Here is a 25,019-nt window from a genome sequence, read left to right on the forward strand (position 1 = left end):
CTGCTCCTCCATCAATGCTCACCTCCCTCTGGTTGTGCTGTTCCATTTTCTTTCCAAGGAAAGCACTTTGCCACCTCCCCTCTACTCCTTTCAAGACCAACCAGTAACACTCTCAGGATGCCTGAGCAAATTCTGATTCACAGTCAACTTCTCCAAGCAGTTCTGCATCTTGTTAAGTGCCGTTTTTGAGCCTTCACATGAGTCACTTATAAACTGCTACGCCACTAGTAATATTATAGGGTTCAGCTAAATTTGTTCTTTATTACTACTGGTAGAAGCTACAATAAAGTAAGCCTTAGTGTCAGGGTTTGATCAAAAGCAGCACCGAGAGGCTCTCTATTTCACATGGAGGTAAGTGGAGCTAAAGGGGGAAAATAGCTCCTTCACAGAACATGACCTGCTTATGTGCTATTGTGTTTTAAAACATCTTTGCTGACATATTCAAGTAGTTAAATGGTTATCTGCAACACAGTAATGTCCTTCTCTAAAATATGAGCTTTTCAGTTAATAATGATTTTGCTCAAGAAAAGCAAGTTTAAAAGACATGCTTTTTATTTCTGCCAATCAGACAATCTAGGTGTACAATAACGAGGCATTTCTTGGTATAGTACAGATACACCTATATAAACGATAAGGAGGTATAAAAAAAATCCTTCCCCTGAATGTCTTTAGTACCTGAAAACCATTCAGAGTCCTGCTGTACTTCTATAACATTTATGTTAGAAGTGCTTCTAAGTGCTTTTTTTTTGGCCATTTCGGTTATGTTTTCCTCTAGCATTGAGTAACCTCATTTCACAGTGTTGTGGAATGCAAAATGACAGAGAATAGCTACCTATCTATGTCTGCACAAACATTTCTGTTTTGTCTTTTTCTTTTTTAAATCGGGGCTAAGTTATTTTTGAGGCATTTTCATATATCCACTAACATTTTGCTTTGCTTTTATATATATATATATATATATATATATATATATATAGTTGCTGCTGCTCACTGCTGCAGTTAACAGTGAAGCAAATGCAGCTTTTTTTTTTTTTTCCTAGAAGACAGCACTAACATTTCATATGTTCAAGCTTCCAAGTATTAGGAAGAAGCATGTGGAAGCTTTGTGAACCTCAGTGTCAATGTAAGGTATGAAGGTCCAGCTCACTTACACCAGGCTCCCTCTTTCAGAAGTTGTCAGGTCTGCCACTGCTCCTCAGTTTCATAAGCCTACCACATAGCTGATGATTTTACAGCCAGCCCACAGATTAACAGGCTCTCTAAACCACAACTCTGAAGATATTACTTTGGATTTCAAGAAAGTGTAAACATTTTTATTTTTTTTAAACATCACAATTGTAGTTCAAATTTTTATCATGCATTAATTTTATGTGGGTGCCTCTAGGTGTTTGTTTCTGACCACTTCTCACAAGTATCCACAATAAATATAAGCACAACTAACACAACTAGAAATGAATTACAGCTCGGACTCCAGCACCACAATCTGGAAGGCCTGCAAGTCAGGGCATTTACAGAAACATTGAAATGGATACAGATATAACAGCTAGCAGCTCTCCTCTTTGCACTGGTTCCCAAGAAAACACCAGTCCAGCCTCCAGTGCCCTTCGACTTCGCAGCACCAACAGGTGGTGCCATCTCTCTGAGATGTGTTCTGCCGCCACAATCTGAATGCAGTCACCATGACACTGCCAACATGAGCTCTGCCAGCACCTTCGGTGCAAATGGAGTGATTCCCTCAAAAACAGGACCTAACTTCTTTCCAAATAATGCAAGTCTGCACCGTTTTCAATAATAAATGAAAAACTTTTCCTGAATGGTGACAACCTTCCATAAATTAGACAGAAATACGAAGTCTTGAGGGAATAAGTTGATCTACTACTCCAGTTGGCCAAAAGGAAATGAATGCAGAGAGAATTACTGCTACTTGGAAACTCCAAGCAAGTGCTCAGTTGCTCAGGGCAGCAGAAGCAGTGAGCATCATCACAGAAATCCCAACATCCAAGGAGCACAACAGGAATCAACTGGGTTTCCATTTCTCCATTCCTATAAAGGCTGACTCCAAGGGAAAACAGAATCCCTATTACGATGAAGTTTAGTTTCACACTTTTGATAAAAACAGTTAGGACACCCCTAACTGGCAAAGTAAAGCCAGGCGTTATCAGCCCCAGTAACTTCAATCTGCAATGAACAAGAAGGAGTAGGAGACCCCCAGCAAAGGGCTATACACATTCTGCTTCAAAGACCATCACACTCTTCACATCATTTTCAACAGTTTTATATATTTTAAGGTAGGTCCTTACAATTTATTCTTTCATGCAAAGATTAACAACTACTGAAAGAATAATTCACCATCTCACTTATCACCAGTGTCCTCTGATCTTCTCTCATTTAGTTAGAGCTATGTCTATGCATATATCCCCCCTAAACACATTTCCACGTGTGAGCACACACTCAACCATATTGCTTTACATTTAAATAGATATTGCTTTTAAAATTTTAATGTAGATGTGACTGAAAGATCTTTGGTAGCAGAGAAATTAGATTGTGAAGTCGAGTGAGAAAGACAGAAAACACAAAAATATTAAAATACCATTTTCTATGCAAGGGGCCAGAATTTGATCTCCTTTTTCCGTGTATAATCTCACATCAACTTTTACTGAAGCTGGAGGGGTTTAAAAATGCAAAAAGTAGGACAGCATGCTTACCCTTGCTAGAAAGCAAGAGGAGACAAAATTTGAAAGCACGAGAGTCTTTTTTTTTTTTTTTTCTGCAGTTGTAAGGTTTTGAAGTCCTCTCAAATCCAGACAGATGTCCTAAGTCATGAGTATCATGAAAAAGATATGTAAAGTAGGCAGAAACCTGCAGCAGCTGCAGGGCAATCATCACTTGGCTTCTATATTCAGGCACCTGTTCATAGCGTGGTTCCCCACTTCCTACTCTAACTTCTTATTCTTCCCGACAGACACCAAGTAGAAAAACAACGTTCAAAAGGAGGACATTGCATTAGTTGCCCTTACAAAAAAGGACAAAGCTGTTAGATATTAAAAAGGGCACAGTTGCCTTTCTATGGAAGGAGATAGGATCCACACAGACCTTTCAAGTGTTTTCCACGTGTAGCAAACTGCTGAACCAAAATACCCACTTGGGTTTCTGTATACATCACAAAGAAATGAAAGTGAGGGGAGGATCAAAAACTGCCCTGAGCTCTTTTCAAATACAATTAAGGACTCAACAGGACGTTTCAGTTCTTGATTTAGAGTCCTCCCCACTTTGGCAAAAGAAGCAAAGGAGCACTGCCCTTCCTAAGCCTGAACTTCTGACTTCACCCCACATGGACAGAGCATGCTTTACCACCATAAGGTCTTCTGCAGGGATCAAGTAGATCACTCTCCCTGTTCCCCTCACCAGCTACTGGTGCCAAGACATTCTTCTAGGGGGAACAGCTAAGACAAAAACGTCACCTGAGCTCCAAGCATGGAATTACGCAAACTCTGTTTTGTGTACTACCAGACTGAGTTATTCCTATGGTACAGAAACCTATATGCCAACAAATCTTAAAGGTATTTTGCTACTCAGGCCTTTCAAGCTGTTGCCAGTGTTAGCAGAACTGCCCCCAAAGCACTGCACAAACTCACAGGAATTAGTGAGCAAACGAACATTTGATAGGAGAGAGTGATAGGCATTATTTGGGAAGGCTGCTCACGCCACGTTAGAGCTAGTAAATAGTTTGCACTCTAGGCATCCACTACAACATGAAGACCCAGAGAGCTTTGCTCTCCTGCTCTCACCACCCTTTGTATCATTAAATCAAACATTCACATAAGGTATTTAGGACCTGCTAGCCAGATTGCAAAGGTAGATGTTGCTTTTGGCTCTCCCAACACAGCCAAGCCCTGAAGTGAAGCCAAGACCTGCAATCATTTGCCCTGGTTGAAACAAAAATAAACACACCCCCTACCATATGCACTTCTGAGGTAATTACTGCCATTAGATCACAGCCCGGAAATGAATTTTAAAATATGCAACGAGACTGAGTACAAAAAACCTATGTTAAAACCCTGTTAAATGCCTGCTTATACCATGCCAAAGTGAGAAGAGCGCCACTGAAAGAAGCAACTAGAACTCCAGCCCACCTCATTGGGCCCAGCCACTGTGACCCACAGGATTAAACCAAACCATCTCTGGGCAGGGGATGACTTGCAGGCTCAGCGTGAACAGGCCAGTTACCACAGCTGAGGTAATTCTGCCTCTAGAAAAATAGGCACTGTGCTCCTACAACCCTGCCTGAAGCAGACGTTGTGTCTACTGTGTGTTCCCCGCTCCCTGTTCTTCGATTTCAGTTTCTAGCTGTGCGACTCCGCTACTGCAAAAGGGCTTACCAGCTGAGCACCACGCAGCCAACACTCCTTCTGTCCAGCCAGCTGCCCCCTGAACTCTACAGCCTTACACTAAGGACTCCATCTCCTTGCATGGAGTGCTGGAAAGGGACACAATACATAGAGAGCACAAGCCAGTTTCAAGTTCCGGACGAGCTTCACAGCTCAGCAAAACAGCTTTCTCGTAACATTATAGTGTGAAACCATTTCAATCCAGTTTTAAATGATTTACCTGTGTAAATCTTGTAAATCTGTGTAAATCTTGTAAATCTGTGTAAATCAGATCTTACCTAAGATCTTCCCAGTTGCTGCAGTCATTATCATCAATGGTTTCAAATGCTGTATTGTATGCTAGAGAGAAGACTGAGGACTGCAACGCATCTACAACTGAGAAACACTTTATGGAAAGTGTAAATGGAAAAAAAAAGAAACTAGTCTGTTCTGGTACATGGGAGAAACAGCAGAGCAGCAGTGAAGTTGATGACTTGGATCGTGGCTGCCAGAAGCACACTCCTTAGCCGTAGTGTGACACTGGGAGCCATGTCTGCCCTTCCCCTGACCTTGCTATTACTTTCAGGACTGCTCCTCACTGTGGCTCCAAGGTCCTTTATTAAACTTACTGCTGCTGACCCAGTGACAACACCACCAGATCTTTAGCTTCTGATTCAGAAAACAGTCATTCAAATGAAGGATACACTGACAGCCCATTAACTACAGCAAAGATTGTTGTTGTGGCTACAGTTTGAGAGAGACCTATTTAAAAACAGATTAGGGTTTTGGAAAGCACTCAGCTTATTCTGCCTTTTTCCCTCTTCCCTGCGAGACAAGTTACCAAACCAAATCTGGCATTTGCTTCCCCCTGATCTAGTTACAACTTCATTATGGCAATACTGGCCAGCAGAAAGTAACTCATTAAATAAATGCCATTTAAGTGCTTCTACCTGGGCAGTTGTCTCAGAGAAGGGAGATGGGGCAAAGCCCCTGCTGCCCTCCCTTGCAGAGCTGGGCGGCCCTGCCCAGCAGGAACCCAGTGCTGCAGTAAGAGGCTGATTGCGACAGCCCATGCCAGGCCCCGCAAGCTGCTTACAAGCACCACAAGAGAATCCTCATTCCCATTACACAATCCCAGTCCTCTGCACTTCCACAGCTGTAGCCAGTGCTCCTGCAAGGTGTCTTTGTTGAGGGTTTCTTGTACCCTCTCGAGACCAACAGCCCCCAAGGAGCTGCCATGCCACAGGCCCAGCGGGGACCATGTCGCACCAGCAGGACAGGCGACTTGTCCCAGGAAGCTCTTCCCCATGTACACGTTGTGCTGCAAGGCCCTAGTGTCCACCCTAGAGACGAGCACAGGCGTTTCTAACAGCCACTGCCAACAAATTAACTTCTCAAGGAGATGTTTGACCTCAGGAATTTACAGCAAGCAAGACCAGCCCAAACCACAATACTGCAGACTTTTGGGGAAGGCCTGCTTAACATCACTTGTTGATGCGCATCCAACACCACATATCTAGAGATATCATCAATGTGCAAAAGGCTAATTAAAACCTTCATCTGTTCATAGAACGCCAGAGACCTAGCACGTGCTCAGACCATCACTCACAAGGCAAATACTCCACCACCCCCTGCCACGGCACTCAACCCCAATTGGAGGACTGGACACAGATAATGACTACAGAACATGGGGCACTTCTCAGTCATTTCACTGCGGTGTCCAGAGATGACTGTGCTAGCCTGGGTTTATGGTTTAGGGATTTTTTTGGACATCAAGGGGTAGATAAGCTTCAGGAAGGCATTTGAAATAAAATAGTAATGGGACCAAGAATATCCAACCCAGCATCAGTGTATGTATATAAACTAGCCTGTTTATGTGTGCGTACACTCAATTCCTCCAATATTGTTGGCAATCAACAGATAATTGAAATCTGCCAGAGCAGAGCAGAACAAGAGGTATGCTCAAAGTTCATGAAACACGTCTTAAGCTACCGACTTTCCGGGATGATGGGGTTCATAAAGTTCACAGGCAAGATCAGTTAGCGTGCCAGTCCAGAAGATCCCATCTTGGTTTCACCTAAGTATTCATTTCTCTGTCCGAGACCACAAGCCTTAACCACACAGAAATGAGGGCAGTTACAACCACTGCCACATCTGCCAGACCTGATATTTATTCAGTGTGATTCATCACCCTTCTCTTTGCTACACAATTTCAAAAGTACAATTAAACAACTTGAGGATTTTTTTTTATTTTGAAAGGATCATTTGAGATGGCCTCGCATTAACTTTGATCTATGTCCCCCTTTAATGATGTAATCCTCAAATCCATTTTGCAAAGATAGCTGTATTATTACAAAAATGTTTACTTGCCACCTAACCTCACTTTAAACCAAACGTACAGTGAGTTTTTTCCCTCTACAAAGAGAAACTGTTAAACAATCTTTTCCACAGGACTATAATCAACCCTTTAAATCACACTTGAATAACAGACTTTCATTTATCAATTGATCCACTGTTTCCCCTCACCCCTTACTTCTTTGGGTGCAGCAGATAAAAGACCCGGCTGTACCAGTACAACCCATTGCTTTGTAACCAAACTCTGCATGAGAGAAACATTGCGAAACATCCGAAACATTCCCCCCCCCACCCCCTCTCTCTCTCCTCTCTCTCTCTCTTTTTTTATTCTTTTTTTTTTTTTTTGTGGTGGGGAGAGAGGGAACGGAGAGAGAATAAGAGTTAAGTTTTGTTTCCTCATTTCTGCCTCCTCTGACTAAGCTTTTTTCCCCCTTGTTCTTTTGCTTTGTTTTGAGGCTCTGGGAGGAGGGTAATGGTGGTGGCTTCTGTTCCTCTCAAATCCTCGAAAGCCATTGTGTAGGCAGGTCAAAGAGAAACCAAATTAAAAACTAACAACTTTTGAATTTTGGCAGCCAAAGTTAATGTTGACTAAGAACCAAAAAGAAGGGGGAGGAAGGAGGAAAAAAGTGGCCCTATGGAAAGCAAGGGCTGGCGGAGAGATCTGGAGGACGGCAGGCTTAGAAGGGGCAAAGCTGCTCCTTTTGATGTGGGAGGTCTGCAAGTAACCTACTGGGACACTCCCTGGGCTATCTCATTAACCATGTCACCAAAGCCCCCCAAGGTCCAGAGAATCATAACATTATCTCTGACATTACCACACAGATACAAGGTTCCTCAGGCAGTCTATAAACATGCCTGTACTAACCAATTCATCGTGCCTTGACACCCCTGCAAGGGCTGGATGCCCTTTAGTGAGCCGCATGAATTGCCCCAGTCATTCATCAAAGTTTCTCAGAGTGCATTTCACACAGCATTAAATTTAATTAAAGCAACATTGACTGCATTGTAATCCTCTAGAGGTTTTTTGTCAGAAGAAGCTGGAACACTTTCTACTTAAATATCTATTGTTTAGGTGGGATTTTTTTTTTTCCTTTTCATTGTCTCAACCCAAGTGATTTGCTGCCTCTCCGTTTCCTATTTGAAAACTCATATCTCATGAAAAAGTTGTGCAATGACAAGAGGAATCCCAGCCTGGGAAACAATTCAGCTCTGATGCACGTGCCTGTAAATGCTCTAAAGAACAGAAGATGGTTTAAAAACTAATAAGCATGCAAAACAACAACAAGACACGCGATGCACACAAAAGACGATTAGTAGCCGAAAGGAAGCTGGCAGTAAAAGCTGCCAATTTGTCTGTGGGCATCTGTCCACATGTCTTCCTGCTGAGGTGCCTCAGCCACGGGCCACCATCTCTTGTTGCTGCTGTGATGAGCGTGGCTCCAGATCCACACAGTGCTGCACAGCCCAGGGAGCCCCTGCCAGCACCCACAATTATAGCTCATCCATGCAGGGCAACAGCAGCTGGCATTATACTGGTGGAGGACAAACCATTGAGGTCTCTTGCTAGCTGTTGATCCATGCTGGAATCCCATCGTTTTCCCTTACCTTGTATTTTGTTGTTCCCTCCTAGAGCAGCGCCAGAAGACAAGTTGTCTCAGGGTCCTTTCTAGCAGCTGCCAGCAGTCTACCAACTCTGCTCTTACTTGGTGGGGGGATGACCTGGGAGAAGACATGGAAAATAGACCACGTAATTTTCAAAATGAAAAACATTCCAACACTGCATTGCAGTTAATGTGGACTGAAACATAGTTTTGCACAAATGGGGACAGCTGCTGTGACCACTTGAGACCCATCTTTCTGTGCGCAGCAGGCCAGGGAGTGAGATCTCATCTCTTTTCACAAGCTATGCAACACAAAAGCCACAAAGGTCCCTCAATGCTGTAAAAGTGATCTGCAGAATAGAATAACAAAATCTGCAGTACTACATGATCTAGACTAAGGTTTTCTGGTTAAACCACTGAATTTTTACCCTACCGTCTCCACCCCTCTAAATAATGGATTTTGTTTCTGTTGTGCCAGTGATGTTTTGTTGTTCCTGTTACCAAATAACTGTAGATGACATGTTCTCAATGTGTCTTCAACAGCCACAGTAACAGTAGCACCCTCCTTGTTTTATTCCTCCAAGCAACCCTACTGAAAAATTTGACCTCATCATTACTGTTCCAGGAGCCTGACAGTTTCTGGTCTTTCTATTTTAACGTGGTTTAAAAAAGGAGAGTATAATATGAAGAGCACTCATCTTGCCATCATTCACAGTTATCAGTGAATGACAGAGAAAATGTCAGGCACAGTTTTGCTATTCTCCAAATAAAAGCAACTAGGCTGTTCTGACCAGAATGGGACCTGCTTAGGAACTGCAGTTTCAAAGGGCCTGACAGAAGGTTCTTGGGAGAAATTCTGTGTTATGCTCTGCCAAGGTCAATCTTATTGTTTATCTCAGAGGAGTGTTTATTTCAAGTTCTCAGTACTACTCATAGCTCCTCATGTGAGACCCTCTGCTGCCATTCCATCATGGAAACAGTTCTGCAAAATCACAGGAGGCTGCACAGTTCCTTTACTTCCTTCACCAGATGCACCCATTACCACCAACACGTCAACTACAGTGCAACATAGTGCACACTACTTCGACACCTAGCCTCAATGCCTAATGTCTGCCAGGTGTAGGATGTACGAGGAGACTAAAAGATATCAGCAAAGCTTCCTGCAGGTCCTGAGCCTTGTGGCACACCCTTCCCCAGGTAGAAGTCCAGATGCAATCAGGCAGAAGGAATATTAATACCAGCACCAAACTGCTATTTAACAGCTGTGGACTCAAAGCTGTCTTTCAGAAGTCTAAAGCTGATGTCAAGTGAAGAATGCTCTACAAAAGGTGAAGAACAGCAGGAACCATCAGCTTCTGCTCCTCATTTCCCAGCAACTCTCCGTGCATCAGAAGGAATGAGTGCAGCTTGCATATACACAGCCCACTGTAATCCTGGCAACACAACTCTAGCGGGGTGCAGGTCCCACTTTTCCATTACCCATAAATGCATTCCCCCCAGAAAAATGTTTCTTTAAATAAACATTTCTGCTTTCAAGACACTCAGATGACTCAAGGAATAGCCTCGTTTTTTCTTGCAATGCCACAAGTTCTGCTTTGTGCCGCTGGAGTGTGACTCTGCTCAATACGAAGCTGAAATAAGGCACAAGTCCACTGTGTTTCACCCACAAGCCCACCAGATAGCAGAACCAGTGCAGCAGTTATGGGCTACCTGTAAGTGCTGGATTACTGCTGCACAGCGCACAGATCTTACGACTGTAATGGTGCAGTCACACCCCCTCGGACAATCTCAGTGCTAAAACTTGAGCACATTATGCTTCACATGACCTCCTGCTGCTTTAGAAAGCAAAATTCTAACTTTACTCCATTCTCCCTTGGTATTTACTTCAGTTTCCTTTTCAAGCTTCTCAAACACACAATAGGCTTTTGATTATCAGGATCTTAAGTGCTCCACTAGACACCCAGTGTGTATTTATGAATGGAATTAAGAAAGAAGCAATCTGACTCCATCAAGGGAGCATTTGCAGCTACTCTTAAGTGTTACCCAGTGACATAAGTGGAAATTCAAAAGACCTAAAGGTTTCTGGCCTTCATTTTTTACATTTATTTAATCACACCCGGTAGAAACCCTAGGAGTTCATGTTTGTCATTTTGTGATTTCTGTACAACCAGTTCATTTACTGAACTGAAAATTATTTGGATTGCTTATGTGTGCAGCTTCTAAACTATAAAACTGCTTGCCTTGCAAAGGAATGTTAATAATCCCACTGCTATTTAGGACAAAGTATTTGGGTTGAGGCTTTTTTCCTCCACAGATTTTGGAGTCACATTTTCACCTTCCTTTTGCAATTCTCCGTGAATTCTAATAGAAGTACATGAAACATGGACTGCAGGTTCATTATTAACACAGGATGAGCCCAAGTGACTTGTCCCCAAAAGAAAACAAGAAAGGGGTATCTTTAAGGGGTGGTATATAAGCTGTGTGTCTGGAAAGCCCTGCCAGTCCACAACCAGTCCTTAACTTTATGTCCAACCTTAGCATTAAGTATTAAACTCACTCGAGAATTCTTTTTACCATCAATAGGTCTGTTTATAAATGAGCCTACAAGCTAGCAAGTTTCTTTGCAAGACACTGCCTACCCTTCAAATGTGAGCAGCCTGCCCTCTACAGAGATTTTTTTTGATGCACCAAGTATCAGGAGAAAGAGAGAAACAAAGGGAGGTGAGTGGCACTTGAGATACAACAGGGATCATAGACCAGTTCCAATATCTCCATAAACTGCTATCAGGAAGCAAGATTTCCAACACACCACAAGGAAGAGTGCATGAGTATCCTGGTTTCAGTTAGGACAGAGTTAATTTTCCTCCTAGTAGCTGGTAGGGTGCTATGTTTTGGCTTAGGATGAGCAGAGTGCTGATAACACGCTGATGTTTCAATTGTTGCAGAGCAGTGCTTACACCAAGCCAAGGACTTTTCACCTTCTCGCGCTGTCCTGCCAGCGGGCAGGCTGGGGGTGCAGCAAGAGCTGGGAGGGGACAGACCCAGGACAGGTGACCCAAACTGGCCAAAGGGGTATTCCATACCATCTGACGTCATGCTAAACAATATATAGGGGTGGCTAGCCGGGGGGAGAGGGGCCGGCTGCTTGGGGTTAGGCTGGGCATCGGTCAGCGAGTGGTGAGCAATTGCATTGTGCATCACTTGTTTGTACACATTATTAGTAGTAGTAATATCAGCATCGTTATTGTTATAATTATTTTCCTGTCTTAATAAACTGTCTTTATCTCAACTCACAGGCTTCACTTTCCCGTTTCTCTCCCACATCCCAGAGAGGGAGGAATAAGGGTGAGCGAACGGCTGTGTGGTGTTTAGCTGCTGGCCGGCTAAACAACAAGAGCAAGCCCTCCAAGGACACCCAGACATGTGCTATGCTCACACCTAATGTCTTTGTGCAGGCTCACAAGCTTTCCCCAGTGTGCTCAGTCACTGACATTTTTGGTAAGAATCATTTCTCATCACCTCCCTTGGTTCCAGAAAAAGCCAAGTCTGAAAGGCTTGTTACAGCACCCTGCACTGGTGCTCACTGCAACCCAGTGATTTCTGGTGCAGCTCATGCCTTGGCCACTACCTTTAAAATGAAACTACAGATGAAATAGCAGGAAGACAAGAAAGCCATTTCCCTCTGTTATCATAGAAAAGGCATCACAGCCTGAAGGGGGGCTTCAGTGAGCACCCACAGCATCATTCCAAAAAGAGGGAGATGTCTGGCTGCCAAACTGCTGCTACACCAAAACGCAGGAGCTGCCTCCATGTGCCAGTGGCCAGGGCACACAGACGAGGCCAGGGCTGCCAGCGCCATAGCGCCCACCCACATGCAGCAGGACACACGGCAGGGAAGTTTGGCAAAGCTTCAGCTCTCATTGCCACGAGGCCAGACTTCCACAAGTGGTAGCAAAAATGAAGGTGTTTTTTTTCTTAACGAATCCTTGCACATATTGAGGACAATGCCTACAAAAATTAGGAAATGGATTAAGAAATGCATCTGTCAGTGTCCAGGCACCCCAATCTCTTCAGGCATCCGGGCATAGAAGTTCAGTGTTCCTTGGCATTAATTCCAGTCTCCAAGGTAAGGAAATACATTGGAAGTGCGGAGGAACTTCTCCCATACAGGAAGGAAGGCCAGGCTGACCCCTGATTGTTCCATCTAGGCAGGTCCCACACCCTCTGCTGCGCCTGCCCAAAACCATGACGTACATCCAGCCAGCCCATCCTCTGTGCCAGAGCTGCAGTGTGAAATGCTCTCCCCGCAAGAGCCCCGAGCCACGCAGTGCCAGCGATGCTGCTGCCTCCTGACTCATTGTAAAGGCCCTGACTAGGCAAACAGGAAGACGAATGGTTATTCGCGCAAAGCTGGGCCACCATGATGGGAAAGGTGCAGCGGGAAAACATTAAGAGCAGAGCTCCTTTGAAACAACCTGACAGTTGATAGATGAGGATCCATAAAATGACAAAGGCTCCCTGTGTAAAGCCCCTTGCTACCAATGTCTTCTCCCTGGGAAACTAATTACCCTGTAATGTCACTGAAAATATTATTTTTCTGGTAATTATTTTCCCTTTTCAGTGAAAAAGTGGCCATGCTAAGTCCCCCCAGGTCTTTTTTTTTTCTTCTCATTGTCAAAAACTTTAGCTGAAAACACTACTCACTGCTGTTCATGTGATTTTAGCTAACAAGAAGGGAGGGGGGGGGGGGGGGCGTGTCTTGGTGATGCTGACTTCCCCTGGCTGGCTTGCAAATTCCAAAACCTAGTCCTCAGAACATTTTTACATTCCTTAGCAGCAGAAGAAAACAAGCTCTTACTTCCCAGAAGAAAACATGTGATTTGATCACTCATTATTATTTGCCTGACTGAAGTTCCACAGCACCTGATGATTTTGAGGTTATCACAAGAAAAAATGGGTTGATAGCAATCCAGCAGCTAGATATGAATACAGATAGTCTAAAGTTTCCCAATCTGCATTCCAAGTCCATTATGCGTTAGCTCTCCTGACAAAGACACAAAGAAGAGAAATAAGCTGTCCCTCAAAGTGAGGAGCAAGATTGCATTCGGCTGCAGAACCACCCACTCACAGCTGGTCTTAGAAATGAAGCTGTCCCAGCTCAGTCAGCACGAGGAGCCTGCTGCTGCCGCCCTTACTTTAGTGAGGCTGCCACCTCCTGGGCCGCCGGGCAGGCCTCCATCCCACAGCACTGGGTACGGGTAGGGAAGGCTGGAGGGAAGTAGCATCCTTTGTGAGACTTGCTGACACAATTGCTGTGGCCACAGCAATGCAAGAACACATCATAAACTGTACTGCTCCAACTAAATACTGACAATCCTGCTGTGCAAATCTTGCTTTTAGATAAAGCTGCACCAGCACACACGCACGCAGAGGACTGTTGGAAGAAGTGTGCTCATTCACCACTGACAATGAAGTTACCAGCATCAGCCAGCAGCAAATCCTGGTTAGGAACAGCCAAGGCCAGAGGGAGCCTTCTGATGACTGAACTTCAATTCAGAAGGCCAAGAGCTCTCTCCAGCAACATGACCAAAGCTTCCCTGTTGCCAGCGTGTGACAGCCCAGCCTCTCCTGCATGCTGCATTCCCTGTGGGATGTTGTCAGCTTCCCCCAGCTAACACCACCAACTCCAGTAAACGTTGTCACATCATCTACTACCGACAAAAGCCTCTGGTTAAGTTATTCTATACTGTAGGGCACATTGAAAAATCACCTTTGTTACTACCTCTAATAAAACCTTTATTTCTTACCAAAGCTTTATTCAGAGGTGAACAGACAGAGCTCTTCTCTGTCACCTTTGCAACAGTCAGGACACAAAATAACTGAAATGGTAAATGCCTGACAACTGCACACCACGGCGTCAAACAGGTGAAATAGGTGGCACTGATATTATTTGGACAGACTTATTGTTAGAGGAGGAAACGTCTGCTGTTCAGGCTTCTTGCAAAATGTTATTACTGAACTATAAGCACCCAGTCTGTGCTGATCCTGAAAAAGCTAAAAAAATACCCGCCGGCCTACTTTCTCTGTCACAAACAACTCCCATTCTTTCCTCCCAGTCGTTTTCAGTTTATGCTTTCAATGAACGTGAAAGCCATCTGCAATTCCTCACCCCTACAAGTCAACCTGGAACAAAGACAGCTTACTTACACAGGTATGCAACAGGCTATCTATAAAAACGCCTGTCCCTAGAAAGAGAATCTGTCTAAATAGCCAAATAAAAACCATATCTTTAAGTCAAATATTTTTATTTTTTTCCTTCTTCAGTTATGGGCTCTGCTTAGGAGGAAAGCTAGACATTTCTAATCCTGTGCCACAGTCCTACGTCACAAAGACCTTACGTCTTGGATGTGCCAACGCATTCTGTTATCACTTGTCAAGTCTCCTGGATCTGATGGCACATGACTTGCTTCCGCACAGTTGTATGAGTCAGCTGATGGATACTGCCAGGGGGAAATTTACTTATCAGCCATGTTCTTCTTTATTTAAGTACTATTTTTTGGCATCGAAGCCACTCGAGGCAGCCGAGGGAGCCACCAGGGCCCGGCAGCCCTCACGAGGGAGGCTGAGGAGGCGTAGGCACAGCCAGCAGCTCCCCACCCCTGGCCGTTCAAAAGCTGCCCCTAGGGAGCGCGGCGACCAGGGCAGGCAAACAGGGTGAGACGCGGCAGTGTCCACACGCAGGGCTCCTCACTGCTCTTTTGCAGCCATCTTTCCCTTCGGTACTTGTAACCTGCTTGCGAGGAACCTGGCCATGGTATCAACCAGGCAGAAAACCATGGCCTCCGCATCTCTTGTGGCCTCTCCAGCTGCAGTCACCGATGTGGCTACTCCGATGGAAGGCTCGGGGTAATACGCTGCCATCCAGGTCTTGGGCTGCAGGGTGTGCCCGAGTCTTCTGTTGGTATCCAAATGGCAGCAGCGAGGGGTATGCCTGTGGGAGGTGTGCCCAGGCTGAAGAGTTGCTCAGCCAGCTGCTGAGCAGCTTCGGGAGGAGGTGAGCAGGCTCAGGAGCATCAGGGAGTCAGAGAGGGAAACTGACTGGTGGAGGTGCACTCTACCCTCTCTGAGACAGACTCACGAGCCTGCCACAGCACAAGTGTCTCCTGCCATGCAGAAGATGAAAGTTCCCTCATCCTGCCAGGCAGCAGGAGGGGACCTAGGCCAAGGGCTGGAATGGAGGCAGGTTCCTGGTCAGGATGGTAGGCCAGCCCTGTCCCTGCCCCCCTCACCTTCCCATCAACCCTTATATAACAGGTATGAGGTTCTAGAACACAACAGTCAGAACAATGACGCAGACAAAAGCCCGTCCCAGTCAGAGAGGGTGCCTAAGGCAAGGCAACAAAACCCCCGCGTCACTACATCATCTGTCAAAAAAGAAAGAAGGGTTATTGTCATGGGGAACTCCCTTTTGAAAGGGACAGAGGGCCTTATATGCTGACCGGAACCAACCCACAGGGAGGTCTGTTGCCTCCCCAGGGCTCAGATGAGAGACTTTGCTAAGAAAGTCAAGCGCCTGGTACAGCCCATCAACTACTGCCCGCTACTGGTCTTTCAGGCTGGTAATGACAAGGTAGCAATGAGAAGTCCGAGTGATCAAAAGGGACTTTAGGGCCTTGGGGTAACTACTTAAAGGATCAGGGGCACAGGTTGTGTTTGCCTCTGTCTTTCCAATAAGGGGGATCGATGCTGACAAGCGGGCTCATCACATTAACACGCGGCTTTGGGACTGGTGCAACCAGCAGAACTTCGGGTTCTTCAATCATGGGAAGGTCTACATGACACCAGGCCTGCTGGCACCAGATGGGATGCACCTCTCTCAGAGAGGGGTAAGGATTTTTGCTCAGGAGTTAGCAGGGCTGATACATCGGGCTTTAAACTAGAGTCGAAGGGGGAAAGGGATAAAACCAGGTACACCGGTGATAAGCAAAGGGATGGTGCACTAGAATCAGGGGGACTGTGTGCTAGTGAGGTCCTTTGGTCAGCTCCACAAGGTGCTGTGTGCAGGGAGGCGCATTTGAAGTGTTTCTACACAAACACATGCAGTATGAGGAATAAAATGGACGAGCTGGAAGTCTTGGCCCAGTCCCACAGCTACAACATTGTCAGCATAAGCGAAACCTGGTGGGATGAGTCCTGTGGCTGCTGTGCTGCGATAGATGGTTGGTTACAGGCCCTTCAGGAAAGACAGGCAGGGTAGGTGAGGTGGTGGGGTGGTGATGTGTGTGAGGCAGGGGCTGGACTGTGTGGAACTTCAAGTTGGGGATGGCAAAGTTGAGAGCCTCTGGGTAAGGATTAAGGAACGAACACTGGTGTCCATCAGTGCTGGTCAATCTTTAAGCACTGCCTCCTAAAAGCACAGGATCAGGCAATTCCAAAATATCAGAAGTCAGGCAGGTGGGGCAGAAGGCTGGCCTGCCTGACCAGGGATCTTCTACTGAGGCTCAGGCAAAAAAAGAAAGTGTACAGCTGCTGGAAGGAGGGTCAGGTGACATGGAAGGAACACAGGGATGCTGTTTGTAGCGAGGGGCCCAAAACTGAACACAGTACTCGAGGTGCGGCCTCACCAGAGCCGAGTACAGGGCGACGATCACCTCCCTAGCCCTGCTGGTCACAGTGTTTCTGATACAAGCCAGGATGCCGTTGGCCTTCTTGGCCACCTGAGCACACTGCTTGCTCATATTCAGCCGACTGTCCACCATCACTCCCAGGTCCTTCTCTGCCTGGCAGCTCTCCAACCACTCATCTCCCAGCCTGTAGCTCTGCTTGGGGTTATTGCGCCCCAGGTGCAGGACCCGGCACTTGGCCTTGTTGAACTTCATGCAGTTGACCTCAGCCCATCGGTGCAGCCTATCCAGATCCTCCTGCAGAGCCTTCCTACCCTCAGAAAGATCAACACACGCACCTAACTTGGTGTCATCTGCAAACTTACTGAGGGTGCACTCAATGCCCTCATCCAGATCATTGATGAAGATATTAAAGAGGACCAGCCCCAGCACTGAGCCCTGGGGAACGCCACTAGTGACTGGCCTCCAACTGGACTTGACTCCATTTACCACGACTCTTCGAGCCCGGCTACCCAGCCAGTTTCTAACCCAAGGAAGCGTGCGCCAGTCCAAGCCAAGAGCAGCCAGTTTCTTGAGGAGAATGCTGTGGGAGACGGTGTCAAAAGCCTTGCTGAAATCAAGGTAGACCACATCCACAGCCTTTCCCTCGTCCACCAAGCGTGTCACTTTGTCGTAGAAGGAGATCGGGTTCGTCAAGCAGGACCTGCCTTTCATAAACCCATGCTGACTGGGCCTGATCGCCTGCTGGCCCTGCAAGTGCTGCGTGATGACTCTCAAGAGGATCTGCTCCATGAGCTTCCCTGACACTGAGGTCAAACTGACAGGCCCGTAGTTTCCCAGGTCTGCCCTCCGGCCCTTCTTGTAGATGGGCGTCACGTTTGCTAGCCACCAGTCAACTGGGAACTCCCCCGATAGCCAGGACTGTTGATAAATGATGGATAGGGGCTTGGCCAGCTCCTCTGCCAGTTCTCTCAGTACCCTTGGGTGGATCCCATCCAGCCCCATCGACTCGTGCACATCCAAGTGCCGTAGCAGATCACCAACCAGTTCTTCGCGGAAGACCTCATTGCAGTCAACAACTTCCTCATGAGGGGGAGTGGAGAGGCAGGTGACCTATTCTCTGTAAACACCAGTGATAGGACCTACAGGAATGGTGTTAAGCTGAGGCAGGGGAAGATTAGGCTGGACATCAGGAAGAGGTTCTTCACCGAGAGGGTGGTTGCACACTGGAACAGGCTCCCCAGCAAAGTAGTCACTGCACCAAACCTGTCTGAATTTAAGAAGCGATTGGACTGTGCACTTAGCCACACGGTCTAAGCCTTTGGGTAGACCTGTGTGGTGCCAGGAGTTGGACTTGATGATCCTTAAGGGTCCCTTCCAACTCAGGATATTCTATGATTCTATTTCTGAAAGGTGCCACAGCAAGATTTGGAAACTCTTGGAAAACATAAATACCATCTGTGACCCAGTAACCTGACTCTGAAAAGCAGATGGTTCTCAGTAGTCCTCGTTCAATAAGTAACAGGTAAAACTTTATTAGGCTACTCCTTAGATTAAAATTTGCATTCTAAACTAAAAGAAGACAAAGCACAGAAGGTTTGTCAGATGGAATATGAGTCAACCTTCATTCTTAAATTTAACTAACATCAACAAAATGAATTGGATGAAGCTTACAGATTGTAATTTAGAGAGAGCAAGTGACTCCGCATAGCATACCTGAAATGTTTGGGCTGACTGAGCGCTGCTAAGCAGTAGCTTGCATGCATAACTACTGGGTATGCAAACTGCCCCAAATAGTGGTGAGGGAGAGGGGCTAATCTGACATGCATGGAACTTAACCCTCATGGAACTCCTGTAGATGGGGATTTTAACACTCAGCCTCCCCAGACCACCTATGCTTCACTCCCAAGACCTCATCCAGCCTTTGGGTACCCAGGCAGCCCTGATTGCCGGGAACAGGGATGACAGAAGGCACATGACTAGACACTCGGCCTGCTGGCCCTTACAGAAGCCACATTTTTGAGGGAACACAACATCAGTTGGCAGTGGTCACGAAGAAGTTATTTCCATATGCCTTGGTATTGTAAGCTCACAAAGCAACCAGTACAGTTTCCATCATCTGTGAGTGGGATGCTTCTGCAATCATAGCTGCCATAGTCCCCACAGAGCAACACAAAAAATATATTACAAAGGGCAATGAACTACTGTAGTAACTGCTATTACAAGCTCCACAGAGAAGTCAGAGTGCACCATGTTGCTGAACTGCTGCCCTCCTGAAGTCATGCTCTTAATTCCCATATTATTTAGTAAACGTTAATTATTTCCAAATGGTGCAAATCTCCATTTCAATGCAAATCATTTCATCATAGCAACTACCTAAAATCTCAGCTGTAGAGTCTCTAGCCTTTCCCCCATAAAACACATTTCCATAGATTTCTAACACTGTTATAAATTGGCCATCAGCTTCCTCCTCCTTTGCGTGCATGGTCCACATTCCATATTTTGCCCCTGCTGCAGTGAAAGATATTGCATCTACCCAAAGCAGCGAGGGCTGCTGAGGCCAATGCTCAGGGTATCACTGGTTGTCAGGATACCCACACGGGACCCCTCAAAGCAGCTGCTGGCACAGGCAAGGAACTTGATGGACATCTTCAAATACCATCCCTTCAATGGCACAACAGAAATGTTTTTGGTTACGCACTAAACATGTTTGTCTATCTTTATTCGTTAATAGCACATTCCCCAGAAGTAGCTCAGTGTTTACCGAAGATTTATTCATTCTGTCCCTGCAGTAGCCAGCAGCACGTGCCCTGGGAAGGTCCACAGCATGTAATCCACCCTATCAAAAGCTCTCCAAGCAAAATGTATTCCTGCAGTATATTCTTTTTAGCTTACGTACCTGAGAATCACCACACAGCGTGAGGTGTTTGACACAAGCATCAAGGAAAGAAGCTACAAGTACACACAGAGCACAATGGATGGAACAAACAGTGACTGTCAGTAATCTAAGTAATTTACAAATACCTGTTTCCATTTCCTTCTATGCTCTTCATATACATGTATATTTATACATATTTATGTATGTAAATGGGACAAAGGCACAGGATCATTTTTCATGTAAGCATCTTAAAGACACCATGGATCCCCACACCCAACACACATTCTTTTCCCCAGCTTTCTGTGGTGGCATTAGTAGCAAGGGCCCTTTGGTGCACAAGTGAGATGTGCCAGCACAAACACTGACACAAGAGGACAGGGCACACCTTGACTAGAACCCTAAAATTCAACCACTGTGGATTAAACACACTTAAGTCTTGTAAGTGTCTAACTTACATCTAGAAAGCCTATTTCAGGTACCTAGGTGCAAGCTGTTTTCATGATCATAACAACCAAGAACCCATCATTTTACATCTACACCAGTTCTCATGTGATCTGCAGATCACCTGAGCACATCACAGTGAACTATAGTCCATCTTAACCATCAGCAGAAGGTGCAGGTCAGCATCCTTTAGACTTACTGCTGCCTTGTTTATATCTGACATTTGAATTTCTTACAAATCAAACTCAGTAAGCAAACATCCCATCACTGTCACTTAAAACTGCAATTCTGGTATTGGTTAACTCAGATATCCTCCACCAGAACCCATGTCTCATTCATTCCAGTTTTCTGCTTCAGTGGCCAACAGCAAAAGGTTAGGAGAAGCATACAGAGTTATGGAATCAGCCAAGAGCTGGCGGACGTCATCGCGGATCCTCTCTCAATTATTTTTCAATGATCCTGGGAATCTGGAGAGGTCCCGGTAGACTGGAAGCTGGCAAATGTTGTGCCGATTTTCAAGAAGGGTCAGAAAGAAGACCCTAGCAATTACAGGCCTGTCAGTCTCACGTCAGTGCCTGGTAAAATCATGGAGAAGATGGTTCTCGAACTTATTGAGGCGCACCTGGGGGACAAAGCAGTCATTGGTCCCAGACAGCATGGGTTTGTGAAGGGTAGGTCCTGCCTAACTAACCTGATTTCCTTTTATGATAAGATCACCCGTATGGTGGACCAAGGGAAACCAGCTGATGTGATTTTTTTGGACTTCAGCAAGGCTTTTGACACGGTTTCCCATAGGATCCTACTGGACAAAATGTCCACCATACAGCTAAATAAAAACATCATACGATGGGTGAGCAATTGGCTAACGGGCAGGGCCCAAAGGGTTATGGTGAATGGCGCTGCGTCAGGCTGGCGGGCGGTCACCAGTGGGGTCCCTCAAGGCTCCATTTTAGGGCCGGTACTTTTCAATATTTTTATAAACGATCTGGATGTAGGAATAGAAGGCATTTTGAGCAAGTTTGCTGATGACACCAAACTTGGAGGAGTTGTGGACTCGAATGAGGGTGGAAAGGCCTTGCAGAGGGATCTGGATAGGTTGGAGAGCTGGGCGATCGCCAACCGCATGAAGTTCAATAAGAGCAAGTGCCGGGTCCTGCACCTGGGACGGGGAAACCCTGGCTGCACGTACAGACTGAGCGATGAGACGCTGGAGAGCAGCCTTGAAGAGAGGGAACTGGGGGTCGTGGTAGACAGCAAGTTGAATATGAGCCAGCAGTGTGCCCTGGCAGCCAGGAGGGCCAACCGTGTCCTGGGGTGCATCAAGCACGGCATCGCTAGCAGGTCGAGGGAGGTGATTGTCCCGCTCTACTCTGCGCTGGTGCGGCCTCACCTCAAGTACTGTGTGCAGTTCTGGGCACCACAGTATAAAAAGGACATGAAACTGTTGGAGAGTGTCCAGAGGAGGGCTACGAAGATGGTGAAAGGCCTGGAGGGGAAGACGTACGAGGAACGGCTGAGGGCACTGGGCCTGTTCAGCCTGGAGAAGAGGAGGCTGAGGGGAGACCTCATCGCAGTCTACAACTTCCTCGTAAGGGGGTGTCGAGAGGCAGGAGACCTTTTCTCCATTAACACCAGCGACAGGACCCGCGGGAATGGAGTTAAGCTGAGGCAGGGGAAGTTTAGGCTTGACATCAGGAGGAAGTTCTTCACAGAGAGGGTGGTTGCACACTGGAACAGGCTCCCCAGGGAAGTGGTCACTGCACCGAGCCTGTCTGAATTTAAGAAGAGATTGGACTGTGCACTTAGACACATGGTCTGAACTTTTGGGTAGACCTGTGCGGTGTCAAGAGTTGGACTTGATGATCCTTAAGGGTCCCTTCCAACTCAGGATATTCTATGATTCTATATCCCTTCTCAGCCCCCGCAGACAGCTGTGTCCTGTTTCCTAAGCTAGACATTACTATAGTGTACTTAAAAGCTACAAGTAGCCTTACAGATATTTTGTCAAAACCCCTTCCTTGTTCAATTCATTCATAGTTTTTACACCAATGGAATTCAACAGACATGACTTCAATGGGATCAGTGCGTACCAGATTTCCCCCCACCCCCCCTCTTTTTTCCTTTATTTTATTTTATTTTAAATGCACTAAAAAGGAACACACAAAATCTTGCTATCAGGTCACTTCCTTGGGTTACTCCGTTGCAGCTAACATGAAAAGTGGCAACCAGCTGTTCTCTCTTCACCTTCCTCATGCTGTCCCTGAGTCTATACCTCTGTCTGTCTGATAAATCCTACTGAATAACTTGGTCAAAAAAGGGTGGTTGGTTTTTTTTGTTTGTTTTTTTGTTGTTGTTGTTTTGTTGTTGTTGTTTTGTTGTTGTTTGTTTTTAAATTTGCAAGGAGGAAAAAGAAAAACCTGTCCTTGGCCTAACTGATTTTGCTCTTTCTGAGCAAAAAATCTAACTGATTTGCTCCCTGTATACTATCCTCTGAGGATCGTTTTTCTGATAATTTAAACAGATTCAGCTGTGGGGCAAGGATCTGGATCATTGCCAAGTTATGGGGTTTTGTTTTGTCTTAGAAATAGATAAATAGAAAGAGAAGAAGGGAGGCAACAATTAAGAGAGCTGAGAAAGAAAATCCTTAGGTATTAAGTAATTTGTCTCAGGTTGTCCGTCATCATTTTCCCTCTCTGAGCCTCAGCAGAAAAAAAAAAGAAAAAAGGCATCTCGCAGCAAAAGAGACACGCTGGTGGATGTCAAACATTTAGAGGAGAAGATCACAGGCTGCAGCGGAGATGGCAGGCCTGTGAGCAGTGCCAAGAGCAAGTGATGCATAAAATCATTAAATGTGAAGGGCTGGGCAACAGTGCCTAGACTTATCTGGAAGTTTAATCAGAGAGAAGAATTGCACAAGAAAAGAATAGAGACGGCTGAAAGCTGCAAAGTTATGCGTTTGACCTTTTTATAACAAACTCCCCCTTCTCCCCCCAGCCAGAAAGAGCAAAAAAAAAGAAAAAGGAAAGAAAGCCCAGGTAATCGCAGTGCATTATTGTGGCTATTACCAAATAAGTATACACTTATTTCTCTCTCTGGCTGTCTCAGGAATGCAGATGTGGCCTAAGGACCTGACAGCTGTTAAGTCAACACAATCTCGACTAAAGGAGAGCCTCTTCCCATCCGTAGCTTGCAGAGAACACAGATGGCCTGCTATAAATGCTTGGGCTGAGTGACACTGATCTGAAGGCAGCTAGCATCTACAGGTGGGCTTCACATATTTACAAGTTCTGCAGAAAAACTGAATGATTTCACACCAAAGGAACTTGCTAATTCTCCTAAAGGAAGACCCTTTCTACCCAGTCTGCAGCCACAGGTGACATTCAGCAAATGCTCCATACGAATACAGAAAACTCTCAACAGCCACAAAGCAGGGAGGAGACAAGGTCAAAAGGCATCAACAGCTACTCCTATAGAGAGCTCCCTGTGGATATGATGGGGTAAAAGAGAGAAATGAGGCTGATCGTTCTCATCTTTGAATGGCACCTTCAAGAGAGCCAGTCTCATTCAAAAAAGAGACCTGGAGGCTCACAGGGGAAAGCAGGACACAGCATAGCACAAAAACTTACCTGCTTTTCTCCATATGGAGGACCTGGCCCTAAGATCAAGTGCCAAGTGGTTATTTGGCTTAAAATGATTGCTGTTGAAACTTGTAAGAGTACTCTGAGTTACAGCTATAGTGCTATTATCCCACCTGCATCCCTGTGATCAGGTTTCTGAGGGAACAGTAAGCTATGGTCCAGATTAGTGTTTAGCGTGTACTTGACAACCCCATTTCTACTTACAGAGAAAGGCAACACCTCACATGATAAATACAAAACACTCTGTAACAGCAGTCATTTAGCCTGGTATAGCATTTGAATTTCAACATCATCTCATAGCCTTTAACAATCTGCAAGCAGCAATGAGCTCCCCGCCAGGTACAGGACTGAAAGGGGTAACCTCAGAAGCATTCAGCAGAACCAAACGTGGCATGGGCACCCCGATGTAGCTGTTCACATGCTCAGCCCTAGATGCTGAAGCGATGGCTGGCTAACAAGCCAGGATTGCCTGTGTAAAACACCTCCCCAAAGGGAAGCGGTGAATCAGTGACACTTTACAGCCACGCAATAAAGACTGCCAGCTGCTCATATAGCTCTTTAGCAAATCACAAAAAGGGCAGAAGAAATACAAACGTGTGTGTGCAGCAGTCAGTCTCATTTCCAGATTCTGCTCCAAGCAACACAAGGTACTACTAACATGACGGACGACCTTCCCCATATTGGATTTAAGTGGACAGCTTTTCAAGAAAGCTCACCTCCCGAGAGCTCTCCTTTTTCTCCATCCAAACTACCGGGGAGCCAAGTGCTTTCAAAACTGACTCATGAAGGTGGTTAAGTTTGAACTGACCTCCCCAGAAAACCTGTCCTGCTGCCCCTTCTTTACTGCATCAAGCCTTTATTGTTTTAATTCCACGAGACACAGCCAACTCCACAGACATTGGACCTCATCTTGATCTTTTCCTGTTGGCACAAACCAGCTTCATAAATTCACAGGCAACATGCTTATGCAGCTGTGCTATAAAGTTTTTTTTTTTAAAAAAAAAAAGTCTCCTGCAGGTCACCTCATGGTGAGCCACAGCCTTCCTTAACATTAACAGTGGTACAAGAGAAGAGCTGACAAGCTGGAATTAAATTCTCCAACGCAGGATGTCTAA

The 25,019-nt window shown here is 45.8% G+C and overlaps 1 long non-coding RNA gene across 3 annotated transcripts in view; it reads right to left on the bottom strand.

Annotated features, from left to right (window-relative positions):
- LOC140002387 (uncharacterized) overlaps positions 1 to 25,019 on the bottom strand; it is a 108,227-nt gene that overhangs the window by 43,079 nt on the left and 40,129 nt on the right. For all 3 annotated transcript variants that reach the window (XR_011808758.1, XR_011808760.1, XR_011808759.1), the window contains one exon: positions 8,328 to 8,441. This is a non-coding gene — a long non-coding RNA (uncharacterized lncRNA). The remainder of the gene's footprint in view (positions 1 to 8,327; positions 8,442 to 25,019) is intronic.

Source organism: Anas platyrhynchos, chromosome 4, assembly GCF_047663525.1.
Source record: "Anas platyrhynchos isolate ZD024472 breed Pekin duck chromosome 4, IASCAAS_PekinDuck_T2T, whole genome shotgun sequence".
NCBI lineage: Eukaryota > Metazoa > Chordata > Aves > Anseriformes > Anatidae > Anas > Anas platyrhynchos.